This window comes from Aethina tumida, chromosome 5, assembly GCF_024364675.1.
Source record: "Aethina tumida isolate Nest 87 chromosome 5, icAetTumi1.1, whole genome shotgun sequence".
Classification (NCBI taxonomy): Eukaryota; Metazoa; Arthropoda; class Insecta; order Coleoptera; family Nitidulidae; genus Aethina; species Aethina tumida.
Window position 1 is genome coordinate 18,151,943 of NC_065439.1, and position 7,277 is coordinate 18,159,219.

Here is a 7,277-nt window from a genome sequence, read left to right on the forward strand (position 1 = left end):
TGGTTTATAGCAAGTCCTTAATGATTAATGTTTTTAAATACCCGTCTATGTGAAAATATTTTGTCTAAACGTTAATTGGAAAGTGAGTTGGAATGCCATCATGTTGCAATTATATTTGTTATTTTTCATCTAAAAAAATATCGTCAAAAAGATCATCATCCATAGTGTTCAGTTTAGGTAAGCAGAACTTGTTAATCAGTTTTCGGATTCTGAATTGGGAGTGGTAGCAGAGTCTGTTTGAATATGTACCAAAGACTCCAACTGTAACCCTTTAAAACTAACGTATTAATTTTTAAACCTAAACACAGCAGTTTATGGTATAAAATTATTTTTGGTCTGTCCTCAAAAAGATTACAATTTCTGTTGTTACCATCAGTTCCATGGCTCATGATTATCACAAAGCAGATGTCTCGGCAGAATAAGTGACCAAGTCTTTTATAATCATTTTCATTTGTTTAGAGTTTTATTACATTGATGTTATATGACAAAATGTAGTTGATTGAATAATTTCAATAGGTTTACTTCATCCACTTGTGCTCCGCAAAAAACTTATGGTGCTTAAATGTCAAGTTAAATTAGTCTTTGTAGTCGTTGCGCATGATACTGATAAAGCAACTGTCCCTTGAGGGTTTTCAAAAGAAAAATAGTACTAGGTCCTACTTCGGTAGACATTCTTCACACACTTGTCTACGGATTATGCTCTACCGTTGTTAGAACTTCTTCCTCAGTTATTGGAGTAGATAGAGACATTGGTAGCTTTAGGTCAGCATTATTTGCTACCACCATTATAACCATCTCTTTTAAAAGGTTATAAAGTAAAAAGTTTTTATAATTTTGTATATTGAAAAATAAAAAAGTATTCACAAAATTAGATTCACCAGTTGCATAGGGAGACAAGAATAACAGGAAAAACAAAAAACGTTATAGTTACTAGAAACAAACGTTATTTTGGTGGAGTAGTAAAAAAGTGAACAGGGGAAGGTGTGCGCACAAAAGTAACACATTCTTAGTGAAATGCAGACAGGTGGTCTTAGGTTTGGGGGTCAGCTCAATCGATCTTTTAAACCAGCGTCTTCACAGGTCGGAAACGCGACGTGAATATCTATCCATTCCATCTCTCATTCCCTTATTCTCGCACTATTTTCCTTTTTACACCAACCACGTTCGATTCCGACAATTTCCCACTAAATCTTGCCGATGCACGCGAATTGCACTCGCGTAACTGCACACGATATGCGAAATGCGATTCCGGCCAATCTATTCAAATGCCGTCTGGAAAAAGTTCATTTTTTACGTCTTTATCTGTTATTTTGTCTGACAATAAAATTGTTATGCGGTTGCATTCGTATTTTACGGTTGGAGGTAAGGTTGTGAAGGTTGGGGATTTTATAAAAACTAAAATAATTTATGTGCATGTTATCAGGCCCAATGCATATTCATAACCCAGTCATTATTTCGGGCCATTAAAGAGACGGATGTTGACACTACGCAAGAGATGCATTATTTTAGAATTCTGGGTCAAGGATCCAGTCCTGGAAATAGACACATGTATGAACTTGCAACGCGATTCAGGAATATTTCGTAGTGGATTTCGCCGTCGCTGAAGAAAATACGGTCTTAATTGCTGCTGAATTAACAAAAGTACATCAGTAATTCGAGCCCGGAGAGTCCTTTGTTACGGAGGTAATTACCTTTTATCGATACATTTAACTTTTCATTCCTGAAAATCTGTTCCGATTGAACTCATAATTCGTTTTTCGCTCTTTGTTCGGATTGCTTAATCTGATTGGTTTCTTGATTTGAACTGGGCGCACTTTTTTTTCCGTCGACTTCGCGAGGAATTATTATTTCTCTGCAGACGCCCACTTTTTTAAATGTCTAAATTCAGCTTTCCTTTTTCAATTTGATCAAAGCGAAACGTCCAAGACAGATAATTGAAGAAGCAAAGCACGAATTTGCTGTGTTAAATACATTTTTTTAAAGAACTGCTCTAAAGCCCATCTTTAAGTGAATATTATTACATTTCGGTGAGCAAAAACGATTCCACACATTCGAACGTAAAGTCACAGTTACTGATATTTATGGAACGCGTAAATCATACCGAAACACAGCATGATAATTCACCGGTGTCACAGACCGTAATATATACCTTTAATTATAGGACCGGAAAGTTTGCGTCGACTTTTTTCAGTTGTTTGAACTTTTTCGATATGTCGAGGAGAGTAAGTTTCCTTAGCGGCCAAAAACTTTCCGTAGTCCATTTTTAATTTGGATTTTAAAGGGATTGAACGGATGTAATTTTTTTAATATCACAACCTGTTTAACGTCATCATTTTTTCAATGTTTTTTAGAAAAAATAAGATATTTGGATTGTATAAAATTTATTTACTTAATTTTTATTTACTTAATATTTATTAAAATAATAATAATATATAGACTTCTGTTTAAGGAAATAAAAATGCTTCTAAAATTGTATTTACTTTTATTAAGATTTATTCAAAATAAACTTTTTTATTTGGACATAAGTTTGGAAACTTTATTAAATAATTTAATTTTCAAACAAAAAAACAACAAAAACAATATTTTATTACGAAACTATCAGCATGTTCATGGAGTCATAGTAAATTCTGGAGGTATTTTTTGCCATCCCATTTGAAGCCTTTTCAGTAGGTCTGTCTTAAACATGCTTGGGATCGTTGTCCTGTTGAAACAACTATTTTAGTGGAATTCTCCGCGAAGGGTATCATATGGTTCTTTAATAAATTAAATTTGAGGGGTTTTCAAACGTATGTCTTGATAAAAAACTGGGTCCTTGTCTACTCCTTATAATATTTTTTATAATATCGAAATAAACTGCAGTATATACTCTGTATTATTATTATTTTGTGTTATAATATGTAGAACGTTCATTTTCATATTATTTTTTATAATTATGTTTCCTATTTTAAACAATTATATCCTGGGGTTTCCAAATTTTTGTCCAGGAGTGTATTTTGTTGCTTTACTTTGCTAAAATTTACTCATACAGAACCATTTTTAAATTTTTCTTGACTTTGGTGAAGTTTTCTGATTAAATTTTTTATCGAAGCAATAGAAAATTTCACATTGTGGTGTTTATTTTATTGGGGAATTTCAAGGAATAAAATTATACTGCTTGTAATCTCTATTTATTTTTATGTCTTTTTTCATTCAAAATATACGAAAAATGTACATTTGTAGTAGAAAAATTTCCTATTTTAAACAATTATATCCTGGGGTTTCCAAATTTTTGTCCAGGAGTGTATTTTGTTGCTTTACTTTGCTAAAATTTACTCATACAGAACCATTTTTAAATTTTTCTTGACTTTGGTGAAGTTTTCTGATTAAATTTTTTATCGAAGCAATAGAAAATTTCACATTGCGGTGTTTATTTTATTGGGGAATTTCAAGGAATAAAATTATACTGCTTGTAATCTCTATTTATTTTTATGTCTTTTTTCATTCAAAATATACGAAAAATGTACATTTGTAGTAGAACAATTTTTAAATTATATTGATTTTCAATAGCTTCCAGAATATAACTTTATTTTCTATAATCCAAAGATGTTAAATTATTAAATTTAGTACTTTTGTAATTTGTTGAAATTAAAGATGTTTCGCATTTTCGATAGAGATTCCTGTTGAAGAATTTATATTTGTAGCGGAACCATTTATAAATTATTATAAATACAAATATCCCCCATTAAATTGCAAAATAATTTAAGCTTTTGAACGAATCTAATTTTGTGTAGCCAAACATTTTACGTATGTATTTTTTTAAATTCAATGCTTCTGTAACTTGTTCAATTTAAATTTGTTTCGCGTCTTCGGTGGAGATTTCTGATCAAATTTCGCAATGGAGCAACGCAAAATCTCACAATGCGGTATTTTAATGCTCCAATATATTTGTAAATGTGTTTTTCTCCCGCACCCCCAAAATAGAATATGTAAAAACGCGGATGCATACAATATTTCTGATATAAATGGAAATACAGGATACGTTTCAAATATTTGCTTTCGTGCTGTCAAACCAGATATACCTAACATTTTTATATTCCAGTCACAGTTTTTATATGTGCTGTAATTTTTGATAATGAACTGATAACCGTCAATTTTGAATTTTATAGTCCAAATTTTATAATATGGTTTATGTCGTATTTTTAGTCTCAATGAAAAAAGATGTCAGTTTGTCGAATGTAAATTTTATTACGTCGTTTCACGAGCCATAAATTCAAAAATCCTGCATGCACGGACATTACAAAATGTATAAATTTCACATTAGCAGCAAGTAAAATATTAATATTGTTGTAGATATAGTAGATATATAAGATAACAGACGAAATCACTTAGGGAAATAAAGTTCAATGAAAACATGAATGGATCTCCTGAATAAAACTTATGGATCTCTTTATTCTGTTATTTTTAGAAATGTGTGGGTATTGAATGCTTTTAGTGTCGCATCGAACGAATGCAGATAACCGGAAAAAACTGCACGGAACATTCAGATTAGTTGGAACTGTCGAATGCGAAAAGTTCCAGTGGCCTGGTGCTTTTTCATTCGGATCATTAGCAAACTTTCCCGTAATGAGTATCTATTGAAAATAGCATAAAGCTGCGTGAAACTTTTCTGATAGTTTACACGACATTTCGGACGGAAAAAAACAAAACCGGCACATGTCATTGAAAGATTCGAGTTTAATTAAATTAGGGTTCATTAAGACGGGGGTTCGGCAACTTGTTACATCGATTGAAGCCCCCGTGTAAACACTGCGCCAACTTTATAAAATTGTTAGTAAATTCAAATTAAAACTCGACAGCATTAAATTACAATGCGGACATTGTTGCGGCATATTCGGTAATTCAATAGAGAAGTTTACCAGTGCCAGAAAATCGGCACGACGACGCAAATTTATACGGTACAACGGTACTTTTCGGTGTTTTCAGCTTGGTTGGATGAAAAAACAAAAAAAAAAAAAACTGAAACTGTAGTCTACGTCGAATGATTTACTGGCGAAGTTTAAGCCGGATCGCAGGAGTCATTTCCTGTTTCTTTGCCGTCAAAGATAACTTGGAATTTCGGATCCGCGACTCTTTCACATTTCGACATCTGTACATTGAATGTGCGGGGGCGTTTTTTCTGAAACTTTCTTTGAATAAATGAAAACTCTTCTGGTTATAATGACGTGGTTCTTAGAATGTTGAGTTTTTACGCTCACGTAAATTAACTATAGTATTTTTACTGTATAAAGTGTTTTAAATTAATTTCATTTATAGTTGGAGAAGCTAAGTGAACAAAGATAGAATTACTTTTTGCTTGTGATAAAAGGTTTATTAAAGAAATTCACTGTAAATTAAATATTTATTTAATATCTCATTTAATTCTAAATTAATTAAAAATGTAGTGCCTTATATAAGGAAAATAGTTGTGTAATTTGCGTATTCAACCTATTTTATCATAATAGAAATTCTGATCAAAATCTTAAATTAAAGCCATTTAGTTGACCTCCGATAAGATATAGTTTTAATTGCAGTTGAAAAAATTAAACGATCTAGCAAGTAATGATTTATTAATAATTAGAATAAGATTTAAAATCAATTAAGTTAAAAAAATATATTTTTAATATAAACTTATTTGGTATGTTTTCAGTTTAAATTTAGTTAGTTAGTATATTTGATGCATAACATCTATTAATTTCAGTTGATGATAAAATTATTGTCATTCGAATATAATATCGATAATCGATAATAATTATCGATTTTCCTTAAAGGTTTTCGAAATCAGATAGTTTCTCAATTTTTTTAAATTATATGTGAATCCGTTAAAATGATTTAGCCATATCCATCTCTTATTGTCTCTTTCAGTACTTGTCACTCTGAATTATATTTTTTCTTATAGTCTCACTTCAACCAATAATAAAATAATTATATTAAGCAAAAGTTTGCTTGAAAATAATCGATTTACATTTACAGAGAGCAATTAAAGGTCATAAAGTAAAAAGTTGTTATAATTTTGTTCATTGAAAAATAACATAGTATATATTTTTTTAAGAATAATTATTAGTTATAGTAGACACGACAATAATAGAAAAAACAATAAACATTATGATTTCAAGTAGCACAGTTTTTTAATATATTTTAATAAGTTGCAATAATTATGGCCAATTCTGTAATTAATATGTTACCAGCAGGATTTTTAAGAAGTGTTTAACTTCTTTTGTTCCATATTGTTTTTAATTAAAACTTGAAATATTTCATATAATTCTCATATTTTTATTTTGACTGATATTAAGTAATTAACTAATTAAAAGTATTTGAACCCTGTAACAAAAAGTAATTAAGTTTAAAAGTAAATTTTAAGTTCTCTCCAATCCTGCAACCTGAAATTATTAATTTGCATATAAACCGGTCTTAAATTAATATTTGGTCTCTTAATTGAAATCATTTTTTATGTTAGCTGTTGGTCCCTGATAGGAATAATTAAATGATGAAGTACTAAAGACGGTAATTAAATTAGCAAATTGAGTTGGTATTTAACTATTATCGTCTGAGAGCAAGATCAAAGCGGGAGCCTTGCGAATATGTACGAATATGATTTATCGAGTGCAAACATGCTCCAACGGACGGTGAGTCGTGTTTTCCCATTTGCTGATCGTTAATGTGCTCGTAAAATGTTAAATCCACCAGATATCATCTAGAACAAACGGTCTATGTGCCAATTAAATATTTTTCGCGTTCCCCGTCCAACCGTCACCGGCTCGTGCTTCGGCGTCTTGAATATTTTCGACGTTTAATCTGAAGGAGCCCGATTTTAATATCGACTGCGGCCGCGGTAATGCGAAAGATAAATTCAAATATTATGCAGATTGACGGCGGCGGTCCACTTCGGTCTGAAATAAAGCGCGACAGAGTGAGTCCTAATTTAAATTTCTCTTTCGAGTGCGATGATACGGCCCCCCGGTTTCAAGTGGCTTCGGCGGCGGCCCCTTTAAATTTTCACGTTTAGTCAGACAGTCAGTCTTTCGGGAATAAGCGATTTCCAGTTTTGCGCCCGGAACGGCCATTTGGATTAAGCGCCGGAGGAAAACAAGCTTTATGCGGGCAATTTACGATTTTATGTGTCCGCCACGCAAAGCGGAGCCGATCTCTGACTTTTTGCCGCACGTAGGTTTGTCAATTTTTCGACAATCGTTGCGCCGAGTGCAACAAGAAAATAGTGATAGACGCCAGACATATTCAATTTGTCGATTTAATTGGGTACG